Source organism: Ixodes scapularis, unplaced genomic scaffold (assembly GCF_016920785.2).
Source record: "Ixodes scapularis isolate PalLabHiFi unplaced genomic scaffold, ASM1692078v2 PGA_scaffold12__126_contigs__length_90152505, whole genome shotgun sequence".
In the NCBI taxonomy this organism is placed as follows: Eukaryota; Metazoa; Arthropoda; class Arachnida; order Ixodida; family Ixodidae; genus Ixodes; species Ixodes scapularis.
This window is the reverse complement of record NW_024609838.1, coordinates 57,113,954-57,129,166: the sequence shown is the minus strand read 5'-3', so window position 1 is coordinate 57,129,166 and position 15,213 is coordinate 57,113,954.

Below are 15,213 nucleotides of genomic sequence, written 5' to 3'. Positions count from 1 at the left end.
ACATCATGGCGTCCCTTAACCTTTGATCTAACTTTAAGAAGTCATAAGAATTACAATCTCGCCATTTACGTTGACACCTCTAATTCTGCGTTAATGTGAAGAAAAAAAAGGTTTTTAAGATTTACGGTTTTTGCGGCACGGAAATGTGTAGTTATAAATGTACCCATATTGCCTTAATAATATTTACAAGTTATAAATTCAACCGCTGTCCTCGCTCTTCAGCTCACCAGTGTCAAATGCACTACTAAAATAACAGTTCTGTAGATACCCCGTTATACGTAATAACATGACAGTTGAACAGAACTTGATGATTGAATCAATCAAGAATTTAAAATAAATCACGCGCATGAAATAGCTTCCCGTGTAATGAAAAGTACAGGCAATTACACTCGGAGAGTGCGGTGACATAACTGGGACTCCATTCGCACGCAACATGCCAAACCTTGGGAAATAAAGACTACACAACGCTCTGTGGTATTCGGCTTTGTACATACCGGGAGGAATTTTTACTGCAGCACACATCTACCGCCAAGACGACAGCCATATTTTAACAAAAAAATAAATAAAAAATGACTTCGAACACAGAAAAAAACTAAGCTGAACATCTCTCATGGTATATTAGAATAAAAAGCACTTACAAATAGCGCTGTACAGGGCCTTTCGGGCCGATCGCTGTGGATTACACGTTGAACTCGTCGGAGATTCCTGACACAGAGTTTGACACGGTTCAAACTCATAGGATATTGACAAAACGTACATTGCGTAGCAAGAAAACCTATCCCCATGTTCAGGACGACCTCTCCTTGTCACTCACATGGAAGAGAAGGCGGTCTGTCGTGTCTTGGTTCCGTCGAAGCTAGTGGCCACATTTATGTCCAGAACAAAGGAAGATCACAAGTGTGTAGGCGCTGCAGAAAGAATATCCATGGTTCTGGCAATCCACATGTTGAAGATCGCACTTAGCACTTAGACAAAATGCGATGCTGGTGATCAAAACCCTAGAACCACCCTTCCTGCCGGTTCTAGTATAGGGTAGCGTGGATCACGGAATTGCCGAGCAGCTTCGCCCGATAAAAACAGTCTGCTAAGCAATCGAATGCAATCAGACAACGTAGAAACGGACGTCATGGTGTCCTGATATCCGCATGATTCTCTTGCGGTTCTTGTTCCTTGGAGAAAACAATTTCTGCACAGGAAACAAACAAGAAACAACATGCATAAATTGCGAAGTGCGTCTGCCCACTTGGAGTTCGCGGATGCACGTGGTGGAAATTTAGAAGACCGTCCCCAACGTCTTTCAGTCGCTACCTTATCGTGTGGCCTTGATGTACGCGATCCCACTCTCTGTGTGCGTGTGTGTGTGTGTGTTTCGCGGGCTGGACTCCATCACACCTAAGATGATAGTGTAAAGGAAGCTAAGAAGCTCGGTAAACCATTCGCAGGTCTATTTTTAATCACGTGATCACGCTTTCTCCCGTAACCACGCGCAGAGTGCGGTGCAGGTGACGACTGGTCCGACCTACTGCGTACTTTCGGCACCGATTTCAAAAGCAGGGGCGTGGCAAATGACGTCACGGACGTCGAAATAACGTTATTTGGTTAATATTTCCTCATTTTGACATCCGTGACGTCACAGTGGTTTATTTTGTTGTTTTCGTTTTTTTCACAAAAAAAAAAAAAAAATTGGCGTGCAACGTCGGTCGGGTGCTCGGCGACTCGGCGGTGTTCGCACTGATTTGTGTTGTCGACTTGCAACCTGTGCTCATCGCGTTCTCAGGAACAGAAGTGGGTAAGCGTTTTTCATTTTCAAATTTTGCCCGGTGCCGAGAAAAGACTTATCTTGCTCGGAGTTGGTTTGGAGGAGATTTGCGTCGTGCTGCCCTCCCTAGTGCGGTTAAAATATCTGTATTCAACCAGCTCGCCTGCACCCTTGCTTTAACTTCATTACTTCTACCTAACGCAGACATTGTCGCAATATCTACTTCTGTTCTTTCCCTAATGAATCCAAGTGACCTCGAGTTGCATGCGCTCTTTGTTTTATGTCAGCTAGGTCATTGTGCTGCGGAAATGGAGTCGGACGCAAGCTACTTCAGCCTTGCACTACGGCAACGATGTCGTGGATGTTCTGACTTCAGATATCTGACTTCTGCAAACCTTCAGTGGCGCTCTAAGAGAAGAATCCTCAAGTGTGATCAGCTAAAGTTCGTTCATGAAGTGTCAATTAAGCTGTGCGTTGATGTCCACAGAAAGAACTTCACCTTGTCGCTGGGCTTCAAAAGGCTTGGTATCGACTGAAACAAGACTCCTATCATCGTCTTTGGTTGTCGAAAAAAACCCAACTGTTAAACGTTTCGCTGAGCTAAAGTACGCAACCTTCAGACTTTCGTTCTACATCTTCAGCGACCAGCCTCATTGGAACTTTTCGTAGGGCATCGGATTTCGAAAGGAGTTAGATTTGTAATCCTAGTGATGTACCCTTGTCTGCCTCGGGTTCCCGTGTATTAGAAAAAAGCCCCAAGTTTTGTTTGAAAGTAAAACCCTCAAGAATAGACATTCCAAGCAGCAAAGAGTTGGCCAGTCATCGGCCAATGACTGGCAATGGTCCTTGGCTAAGTGGCCAGACAGTGGCCAGAGATTGGCCGGTGATTGACCTTTATCTGGCCATTGGGCAATAGTCACTGGCCATCAGCCATCGGCCAAGCATTGGCCAATGAATGGCCACTCTCTGGTCACTGGCCAAAAGACCATCGCCAGACATTGGCCATTGCTTGGTCAAAATCCGTGCTGCTTGAATGTTAGCAAATCTTTATGAGGTAGCACACAAAATATCCCCTGACGATGAAAGGTCAGCCTTTATAGAGCTATCTGTGAAAAGGTTACGTACCATTGTTGACAGTTCATTTAGGACTAATAGTCTTGATGTGAGAAAAGAATTATGTAGCTCGGTGTTGTCTGAAGATCTTTGTCGTGTTGACCTCCTTGTCCCCACTCTACAGGGCTAAAATGTCTATAATCAACCAGCTCGCCTGCACCCTTGCTTTAAAGTCACTCCTGCTGCAAATGAAGATTACGCGTACCAGAAGCGACGGAGCCCAGCTGCAGTAATTTTTTCTACGCACTTTTCTGGAGCTGTACCTGTGTGTAATACGACGGATTATCCCCCTTGCATAGAGTGGCTGCGAAGGCCGTGCAAGCGATGAGGGAGTGGCCTTCATTGTCGTCTGTGGAGCACCCGCTGGGGGAGCGCTCGTACCACGTGATCCTAAGCAATCGCACTAGCTCGCACTTTTAGCACACGCGGTTCAGTGAATTCAGCCGCCGACTTCCCTTTCATTGCTCAAGTGTCGTGTGTTGCCTTGCGTCTTTGCGTCTCGTAGTGCTCTCGTGGACCTGATAACTTCTTTCTTATCTGCACTCACTGCAGAGAGCAACTTCAGATGCGATGCGGTCCAAAGGAAACCTTGGTACGGGAGAACCTAGGGAGGCACCTGTCGTCGGTCCACTGCCACGAGTGTGGGCAGCCTGACCATTTTCAAAAGCGGTGACTGGAAGAACCCACAAACAGGAAAAGGTGGAACGCCGTAACGTCGAATGGCCGAAGAAACCACCAGAGACGCTGAACTTAAACAGTCAGTGACCTATTGCCGTTACCGTGCCTGGGAGCAGTAAGGCAGCGACAATGATCCCATCGGTATGCCGTCATGCTTTTGGGTGGTGTGGCCATTATCTCTTTTACAGGATACTTTGTTTTAAACTCCCGAAAGCGAAAGAGGTAAGCCTCAATATGTGTACACGCTTACAATTATCCTCTGGCACAGCATCCTCGCCTGGAGGAGCCCGGATGCCGCAAATACAGCTTAACAGGAACAGAATCTGCAGTGTGAAATTGTGGTGGACTATCTTGGGCCGAGATTTGATTGCACGCAAAAGCACGACACTTGACTTTTCTGGCGGTGGCTGCAGGTTGGGGCAAGAACTAGAGCTGACCCTGTTTACTGGACGAGAGGGCCGCACCCGTAACCCAGAGCCGTATATGTAGAGAATTCGGCCATTCGTTGGGAAGTAAAAAAGAAAAATGAGGAGGCGCCATTTGCCGAAAGCGGGCTGGGAGTGTTTCTGGGCGTTTTCAGAAATTCAAAAGTGGCCGACCAGAAGCCGAAAATAATACCCTGGCGGTGGTCGTGAGAAACAAACCTTACAAGTGCGTCGGAGTAACTCTCGGTGACTAAAAATATGGTGCACGTGATGTTTCAATCAATGTCATCCAAAATCATGGTGGAAGAGTGTGACTAGCGAAACGATCGACATAATCCATACGCCAAGCGCCGGTGGCCGGTGATCTGCTGTCTGAGCGGTCACACTCTGTCCGAGCAAAACAGAGTAGTGCGGCGCATTCGTTCTTACATCTTTCTGCATGATCATTATCGAAACATCACGTGCACCCTCTTTTGAACCATAAAGGGTTACCACACTTCACTCTCACGCGCTTATTAAGACCATATACCAACATATACCTTGGACAAAAACAGTTTCTCCCTCTACCACCGCTAAAGGATTTTAGGCTTCAGGTTGGACAAGGGAGCATTTCTAACCCCCTTTCTGCGTCTGGTGCACGCCCTGGCTCTTCTTTCGCCTCCCACTGGCCAAACTCTCTGTATACACGGCTCTGCTGTAACCCACTCATGCCAGCCGAGGTTGCATGATGCGAGATGCCTTGCGTGCCAGTAGCCATGACTAACTGTGCTGGTCAGCCCTGGATGCCAATGAGCCCTAGATTTTGACAGTGACAGTTTTTGTGTTAATCGCTATATCGAAAGTGTTCGTTACAGGTTGTTTTACTTCTTGGCAGAGATATTGAGACAAATCTTTGCCCTATTAATAAACTGCATTAATTTTGCATTAATAAACTGCTTAACAAAGCCGTCGTCCAACGAAATGTGAGTGGTTTGCGTTTTCCTGTGATGTGATCTCTTCGTTCCACGCGTCCGAGCTGTTTCTTCGTTTCAAATCTATTTGGCGCCGCTGCCTACATTGTTGAAGCCTGCGCTCACGATTACAACACGCACCGCAGAAAGCTGAAAGCCCGCTGAAAGACCTGGGGGGCTAAGCTCGCCTCCGGCGGGAATCTCTCCGAGGCCACGTCACGAGGGAGGGGAGGAGCTTCTTTTGACTCCGCCCCGGCGAGTTTTCCACTCCCTCTCTTACATTTCTGACCCCCCCGGCGGCGGCGAGTTCCCCAGCGTAGCTCCGATTTTTCCCTACGCTCCGCAGTGAAGGGTTTTTATTTTATTTAAATAGGGGGATCGGTGTCCGGCTGGGCTAGCGCACACCAGCTCGGAGCACGTCGAGCGAAAAGTACGTTGCAGAACGCAGGATGCTGGGTTCTGTTGTGTAAGCATAGGGACAAGAACACAACCATTCCTTCTCGAGCCCAGACAAAGAGTGTTCTTTACTTCATCGTCTTCTAGCAGCCCCCCACCTCCGGCACGCTATAACGCGCGTAACCTAGCTTACTGAACACGTCCCCCTTTTGGTCGGTTGGTGGATAGTATTACAATTTCAATCTATTCACCGGCTTCACTAACCGTCCACTTCTGGTGACGGTCAGACCTTGTGACCCACTAGGAGCTGTTGGTAGCTCTGGTAGGGGCTGTACCCTGTCACTGGTAGCCGGAACCCCAGAAGAGGTTGGAGTCGACGGTACCAGATGGAATCTATTGCGCCTTACAATCCCACGGTCCGTTTTCACCTGGTAGGAGCGAGGTGGACCTGCTTGAGACTGCACCATTCCATTTGTCCTCTGGTCAATTATCCAGACGCGTTGTCCGCTTTGTAGAGGTTTCAACGGATGTGCGGCATGTCTCGTGTCGAGGGTTTTCTTTTAGAAGACCGGCCTCTTTGCTAAACCATTGGCAGTGTTTTTTTTATCTATAGAGTTCATGTACGCCATACGTTATGTACTTCTTTTTTTATTTTACTTGTTACGTATGCTTCGATGTTACACAAGAGCCACTAAAAATGGGGAAAAAACAAAAAGAAATATTGACATGTCGGATTTCTTTTTTCAGTTTGTTGGAAGACGGAAATAATCCATGGAAACGTGGAACAACAGGAACAAAGGACAAACACAAATCTCCAAGCACAGTTAGGTGACTGGTGCGCGACCGAAAAAATCCGCCTGCTCCGGTTATTGAACCCGGGACCTGTCTATTACAGGTGGAGCGCTCTACCTACCAAGCAATCCAGGGGTTAGGTGTTAGACGTCAGTAGACCAAACGGGAAAAGAATACAACAATAAGTCATGTACATCTAGTTTCTTGAAAAATTGAATATGTTTCTTCCTGCAATTATAAGCAAGCAATTTCCACAACAATTTATGCTTTGTTAATATCTTGTGGTACCATGAAGACTCCAAGAGCAACTTCTTACGATTACGCAGTCTGCTTAAAACAGCAGGCGTGTATGATTTGGCCAGAAAGTTTTGAACCAGTTCAGACCGAGTTCGGAGGAGTGTAAAAGCAGTCCGCAAGTCGGGCTGCGGCTGCGTGAACTTGAGCTGCAGCGCTACAAACGACCCTGTAATTGGTTTCCGAAAGACCGAAGAGTTGCTATCTGTTACGGCATGAACGCTGAACTTTGGCCAGCGCAAGATTCTGTGGAACTGAGGCTGAGCTTGTGCAGCACTGGGATGAATTGAACAGGCCAGTTCAGCATCCATGCAACTTCCGGTTCAACCTAATGAGTCAGTTCTTACACTATTCGAACTAGATCGGCCGGTTCAAGCAAATCGAAAAGACCTAGTGTGACTTTCCACAACTATGCACTTAAAGTTTGCTTGCAACAGTGTGTTCCTTGCATTTAAGTGTTTAAAAAATTATAGACCCTGGAGCGGGGGGACAAAAAAGAAAAGAAAGACACGAATCTCCGGAGCTTCGTGTCTGTCTGTCCCTTTTTGTCCCCACGTTCCCGGGTTACGTCTATCCTTAACGAGCTCGCCTGCTGGTTAACTAAAATAAAAGTATGTTCTATGAATCTAAATATGTATTTTCAATTATGAACATGGGCCTCCGATTACCTAGAACCTCGAACATATTTCATGCCCAACAATGTCACCATGGCAACGAATGAAAGGAACATTGAACACATAATCTCGGCCGGCAGTTTTTGTGCGAAAGAAAGATTTTGACCCGCCATTGTTGTTCTGGGCATGTATATAAATTGACAACACAGATTTGACATCAAGAATCATTTAAAGGAGCTGTGCAACGATATTCAATTGGAATGTTTTTTTTTTCTACACAAGCTTACTGGCACACCTGGGACTCAAGGTTACTCACACGCAACGCCATTGGCCAAGAAACTCCTTTGTTGCGGCGTACTTTCAAGGACAAAAGCGATCATTATCATTCAATCTCTCCTTTGCAAAATTTGATGACGTAACTCGGGGATCGCAGTACACCGAAGTGACGATATTTGAATGCGGTTCATAGATTAGACCTGAGCATTGCGTGGGCACTCGACTTGGGCTCGTGACAATTGCTAGCTCGTGAAGCATTCGGGTTGTGACCCGTGTCCAATCGCTGGAACGACGACAACAGCCGAGCCATAACAATGTCTGGAACTCGGCGCGTGTCCTGCGCTTTGCCAACCCCAGTGCGTGGCTATGATCAACACTGACGGCATATAATCGGCTCCAGATCACGTGGCTGCTTGTTCTGACTGCGAACTGAGAGGGGTTAACGCTGCTGCTTTTTCTGAATTTTTTCTGGGACTTCTATTGCGTGGGGTGAAAAACGAACCCGTGTTTCATAGGTCATTAACGTTAGGGATCCGTTTTAAGCGGTATTTGTTCACAGTACAAAAATTGTTGCATCGTTCCTTTAACTAATTCAATATCCGTGTTACGACCCTTCAATGGTCCATTCATACGAGATAGTTCCCTGGTAAGAAAACTGAGCACTAGAAAGGAGGAACACCCACGATGAGAAGGCGGTTCAGAAAAAATAGGCAGTACTCAAAGGACAGAGCCAAACATAGTTCGGTTGCAGCAGTCCTAGTGAACTAACAGACTCACTTTCACAACTTTGCTAGTGCCAGCTTTTCGTTGAAAAGAAAAAATAAGTGCCTCAGCAGAAGGTCCTGCGAGCAGGCCACTGATATCATGGACCTCCCCCAAAACTTGCAGGGATTAACAGATACTTGCGTTGCGGAGCATGTTACTGTAAAACCTCCTCAGTGTGAATACATTAGAAAGCACCAAGATACCGAGATGACCATGACAAGGTCACTTTAGTTTTCTTCATATATTAAAAACAAAGAGGGAGATAGGGCTTCTTCATTTCGGTTTTGCGCGAGAAGCTTCACGTTCCTAAAGCTCGAGCTAGTCGAACTGTGACCCTTCAACTGCCTATAACACTGAAAGTTCTGAAAGCCTTGGAATATTTTATCAGATTAATTTTGTCGTAGCAGATTGCAACTTCGGAAGCCAGAAGGTTTGAATGACTCACCAAGTATGAGACATCTGTGAGAAGTGGGCACTTACTGCTGCCAACTTGACTGGAGTCAGAGCCCTCTTGGCGACGGCGCCCTCGAAACACCGGCACGGCACCCCAGTCACACTCCGCCCATACAGGTTCTCCCTGGCGAAGATCAGCTTCGTGGCCTCTTTAACGAACATGGAGTCTCCCTGGGCTCCCCTCACGTAGACGAGTTTGTCCTTTTGCACCAAGACACCATGGCAAAGGTGAACCTAGAAATAGATAGAAATGCTCAACAGGAAATGCAGCCAGCCATTGGTCCCGATCTCGTTGATCTTTCGGAAACTTGTGAAGACGTCTGCCGCACAATGCCACTTTTTTCGGACGCAGGACATGCGAGGCAGCTCTTCAGGGAACATATTGGGGGTTTTCTTTTCGGAGCCTATCACAGAAATTCACCACGGGCACTCACTACCAATTGCCAACACTTAAATGTACAAAAACAACTCATCTTGAAGTACAGAACAGAGCTAAACAAATATAACTGCAAAGGAATCGCATAGCAAACAGTTCCAGCGACGCATGTCGTCTGCTATGCACACAAAAAAAAAAAAAGCACGGAGGGGAAACAAAAAAGCTCACGATCGGGTGTAGCCACGTGACTTCTGCCACTCTCTCTCTCCTCTCCACTTCTCCGACCTCCGTGTGGGGGTTTCAGTTTCGGTTCTGAGCAGTTGCGTTTTTTGGCTTTAATAAAAATATATGTGACTGTTGCAAAATATTAATTTGGTAGTCTATCGACACCATAATAAATTGGCTGGCAAAAAATGAAAACTTTTTATGGGGGGTGTAAGTGTCCGTTTAAGTGAGTTCAGAGTAAAGAGAGAAAGCGAAAGAAGGGTACCAATTATTACACAATTTTAATTGGGCTACTTAATACATGATTTATGAAAGAGCTCAAAATAAGACGAGGACACCAGATAGAAAACGTTTTAGAAAAGTTCCAATTAATTGGGAAGAAATATCTTATCAATGCCCGGCCCAACTCTTTACATTCATCAGCATTTTGAAGCAGCCTGATGGTTCAATTTAAGGAAGCATACAAATTACCTCATTGAAGGAGTTGTGGAAGCCATAAAATTTAGGTCACTTGCCCAATATCTGGAATGAATATTCCATGAAATTTTGAACTTACCTCATCATCAACCTCTGCAAGCACAGGCACACACTCGGGAGGTGCCTCCGGCGGGCCTGCTACAAGATCCGCTGCTGGAACAGCAGCATCAGCGGCCGGTACGGGTCGAGCGTGATGCACAGCAGCTCGTACAACGTGAACTGGAGCAGGAGCGCCAGCTGCAGGAACTGCTGCTGGACAAGCTGGAGGAGCTGACCCAACACCGCCAGACGGGACATTGTCCACTGCAACATAATAAAACACTGTTTAGAAACAAGCCACGGTACAGGGGTCAACCGATTTTTCGAACGCCGAAAATTCAGACAAGCTTGATTATTCGGACTTCACTACTTTCCTGGTCCGTTGATGGCATGAGGGCTTTATAGTACTTCATGCCACAGAAGACCACCGGCAGTGTGCTTATTTGTTTTTCCGTAACACACCGGGACTGGAAAAGTAGCGCGAGCAGGACACAAAACGAAAGGACGAGAAACAAATCAAGAAAGAAAAAGAGGAAAAAAGAAATGCGCTCAAGTTCGCCGGCAGTGGGCGGCAGAGAGGTTGCTTAGAAAAAAATATCGGTGAATAGCTAATGAATATTCATGCCAAGCATTTCCAACGGTTTGCGAGATATAAGCTCAATCTTTCTGACGAAATCCAATGCTGTAGCAGATCGTCTGCTCACCTTTTAACCAGTTGCACAGTTGCGTCGCTAGGCACAATCTGCCGCCCGATTAAAGTTCAGCCTTGTTGGTGCTGTGGTCATGCCTACGACCAGCTTCCTCACTCCCTCCTCCTCAACAAAAAGAACTCCTTTCTCCCCAATGACGAAAGGATGTGTGCTGGCCGGGCTCATCGGAAAGTGCATATTTAAAATGTTTCGACCGACAGAACAAACTTTCACTTCAAGCCTCATCTATGCGCACAGACCCTGGTGTCTTGGTATGGACATGATTGTTTGACTAACTGCAAAAAAAAATATTTCTTCAATCAAAGCAAAAGTGCTACCGAGCAAAACGGGCTCACCGCCATCAGCAACAAGAAACAAACTCTCAAAGCTCCATATGCACCCTAGGAGAAGAAAAGAGAATTATAGACACCTCTTCAACTCATTGATACAATGAGGCAACGCTGTAGTATGTGCTTACTTCTGTTCGCGACTAAAAAAAATTAAAATTACTTTTGATCCCTCAGATAAAGAGTGAGCACTTAATGTGTAGTGTGTGAGGTGGGCGACTGAAAGTGCCTCCACGCTTACCTAGTCGTGCCAGCAGCGGCTTCTTGATAGCGTCCTCTCCATCTGGAGCTCCTGCTCCCAGGTTCACCACCCTCTGCTTTGCCGACCGCAGCTTTTCAACCAGTCTGGCATGCTCCACCAGCGACACAGTGGACGTCCTGTCCTCTGTCTTTTTTTTTTCCTTGTACTTGCCACCCACTGCAGGGGATGGCGACATCTCAATCTGGAAAAAAGGTCCAGGTGTTTTAATATTCATTTAATATCAACTTCCAACACATGATTGTGACACATAGTTCACATTAAATTGCCCCCCCCCCCCCTATTTATTTTTTAGGTGTAGGTTGTGGGGGCCCCCTCTGCCGCCGCCTGATTGTTACAAAACTCCGGCGGCCGAGGGCGGCTCAAGGGCGAGCCGTCGGCACCCTCGGTAGCCGATCGAAGCTTATCGTGGCCGGCTGGTGGCGGCGGCGGACGTCCTCGGCCCCCCTTCAAAGGAGCCCGACCCCCAAGGGCCTGGACGGCGTGGATGGGGAGCCGGGAGGACACCCACGTCTGGATGAAGGCACCCGTCGGCCTGGCGCCGCGAAAAGAGGGGCGCGAGGGAAAGACCGGCGGTGCTCGGAGGGTCGGTGGGGGGACGCGTGAGTGGTGCAAGGGGAGTGGTGTGACGGACGGCAGAGGGACCGTACGTGGGAATACCGTGAGGTGCAACCGACGGAGAACTCATCAATGTGAGTGATTAAATGTTTATATCAAGAGTGGTGTTGTGTCACGGGGGGTGGGGGGAGCTGGACGGGGATAACTATACAAGGTTTCAGCCCTATACCTGCGATTGCCCCCTCCGTGAAAAAATGCTTCCAGACGCCCATGACCATATATCCGGTATTCACTGTCAGTTCAGGAAATAATTGGTATATCGTCCTTTACACACTCTAGTGTGTAAAAGACGATACGTGTGTCTGTTTGTCCTACGTGTCCCTGTTGGCAGAAAACACTGTGTAGGTAAACGAAATGGTATGATAAAATATTCTGTTAAAAGGTACTTCTAAGTTAGTTAGAAAGTAAATTATGATTATACTACTTTGCACCCAGTCTACTTTCTATGAGGTACGTAAACTCTCAGTTGCTTTGTACTTGCAATCCAGTGCTTTTAAATAGAACAGCATTTATAAGCAAACCATATGCACTTTAGGCGTCCGTTGGTCCGAGGATTTGTAACTGCTTTTGAAAACAGCATGCGCCGGCAGATTATAATTCAGAAAAGGAAAGCATGCTTCCGGCACTGCACCTCAAACCCACACCTGTTGGGGTCTAAGCCGGGCATCGTATCCGCTTCACTACGAGCACACATGGGTAAGCATTTGCGAAAGAGCTACTGGTTGCAGGCAAGAGCTGCGTTGATGCACGTGCCATTGACTCAACGCCGTTGTTGCCATAGCAATGTGTGTCGCACCTGGTCGCAGTCGCACATAGCTACATCTGAGGAGAGCACTGTGAACCTGACTTGAGTATCATCTATCGTTGTCGGTATGGGAAAGCAGGTCTCACCAGAGGAACATTACGCAAGCGTGTTGAGGCACAGCGACAACAAAGTGCCTAGGACACTTCGGAACAACATAAAACATGTTTGTTCAAAGCTAGAGAGGCAAGTAGCAACAAGAGGCCCATTGAAGCGGATGAAAAGATTAAAGAGAGGAAACTTCGGCTCCAACGCAAGCAGGACGCCAAACAAACGAGGACGTCTTGCGATAGTGGAGAAGAGATGTAAATTTGTGTACAGCGAGATGGAGACTTGGAGCAGTTGGGCACGTCTCGTAAGACTGAAGAGGGTCGAATTCAGATTTAATGCGGTCAAGAAACAAGCAGGAGAGTGTCTCTTGAAATTGAAGAGCGACAACTGCGGCTACAGCACAGTTCAGACCAGGAGTGACCAAGGTGCGGCTCTTTGTGTGTTAAAGTGCGGCTTGTGGTCCACTTTCATAGAGCGTCCTACCCACCGAATCTGTGTACCAGAATAGCAAGCAATTTAAAAAAAAATCTGTACAAATAGTCCTGACCAGCCATAATGAATGGACACAATTACTCATGAAGGCAACAAAATGCAAGATATTCCTTAGCCTAACCGTTCAATTTTACCCACAATCACCGCCCACTGGTAACGGAAGTGAAGTATGCTGCCAATTTGAAAAAGGGACACAAAAGACGAACCCCCTCGTTCTGAACAGAGTCGAAGATGAGGTAAGAAAAACGGCCTAAAGGCACACATATACGTCGAACCTTGAGTTCAAGATCATAGGGATGGCCACGTGCTTCTTTTTCAAAGCAGCAACCAGCTCATCTCGTTTCTCTGTAAAAGAAAACATGCACACTGAGTTACATCTCAAAGTCGTCGTGTTTTTCCCCCTTTCCCCCCTTGTATCGCGGTTTATAAATATGACCGCTCACCAGCTAGCCTGCGCTATAACCCTTGTTTCAAAAAGTCTTTTTTTCGACATTTTTACAAATTAAATGCACCACCTAGTCGTACTTATGTGGTAAATTTGTCGTAGCTTACAAAGCCGATGTGTTGCGATTTATTTTGAGTGTCGTGGCTGCCATCTGGAGCGCCCTGTACTTCAACAATGTAAAACCCTTTGCTTTTGCCTCCCAGTTCTTAACAAATCGGGCGCAAGGACCAAATCGGGCGCAAGGACATATGCGTGCCCACCACATTTCGCGAATTCTAGACGCCGGAACGGGGGCCCACGAAATTTACGCTTTCCACGTGTCCTTAAATTTCGCTAATTTTTGGACGCGTGGAATTTGAAAAAAATCAGGCGCTGGCGAACATTAGGGAGTGTTCGTAGACCGCGTTTCCCCCTCCGCTAATCCCACAGCAACGACTAGAGCGCCTGCCCACCGATAGCCTTGACTGTAGAGTTTCGGGTATACAGCGAGTGGCGGAGGGCGCTGCGGGACTGCGAAAACGATCTACGAAAACTCCCTATTAACGGTTTGCAGTATACGTTGTGCTTCGAGCCCCTGATGCGTAGAAAACAACTTAACATTCCCCGGCGCACGCTCCAGTAGCCTTCCAGTAGACGCTTTTCGGCACGTCGGGGTCGAAGTCGTCAACGCCTCGCCGGTTTGAACTTCTTGATGCAGTTCACGCTGACTATTGCCTTCGCACCATCAACATAAATCACGTACGCGTAGTACATATTGACTTGGGGGGCTATGTTGCGCTTTTTGCACTCCCAGGAGACTAGGGAGAGGGAAGTGACGTCAACGACACAGCAAACGTAGATTGGATGTTGATTTTGTTTTCTTCTGTCAACATCCAATCTGCGTTTGCTGTGTCGTTGACGTCACTTCCCTCTCCCTAGTCTCCTGGGAGTGCAAAAAGCGCAACATAGCCCCCCAATACACACCGATCGAGATAGCCCTAACGACAATGCGGCTTTGGTTCAGAGCACTGGCCAGCTGGCCAGCGGCAGCGGCGTGATATTTAAGGATTGGATTGGATTGAAGTAATATTTTGTTTTAGTTTATATTAGTACTATTATTACTCAGAATAGTTTTAAAACATTTAAAAGGATAAAAAAATTACCATGTTAAGTTTATTTCTTGTTAAAAAAGGCACTGTTTCTCCGTCGTTGGTTGTTTTTCTGCACTCTGGCTTGCAGATACAAAATCCAATCCAATCCCATGTGAAATAAACTGAAACCGAAACTAAACGTGGTACAGGGCTCAAAGCCATGAAGCGAACTTCGTTTATCTCGGCCTCGCTTCCCATGGATTTGGTTTTCACATTTTATGACTTAAAATATGCATGTAATAAAATGGTTAAGTTTGATAGCTGAAACTGTTAAATTTAAATGGCGTAATATGTGATTTTCAGATTAAAACCGCATCTACACGTCGTGAATGATGTTGATTGGGGCGAAGCTCTGGTGGTGCTTGTCGGCGTAGACGCTGAGCCGCAGCACGCCGAGCTTTTCGTTCGTTTTCATTCATGTCACGCTACGCTCAAATGCTCCAATACGTATATAAACACGTTCCATACCATACATTCTCCTTCTGACATGGATGAAAACGAACGAAAGACTCGGCATGCTGCGGCTCACCGTCTGCGCAGACGAGCACCACCAGAGCTTCGCCCCAATCAACATCAATCACCACGTGGAGATGCGGTTGTTTTTTTGTTGTTTGTTTTGTGCCGTACACGAGCACGGGAGCACGTGCTCACGTGACTGTGACCCGACGGTGGGCGGATATACGGACATGGCTAGCGCCTTTCGCCCCTAAAAAAATCTTTATTAAAAGAACTATATCACAGTTTAGTT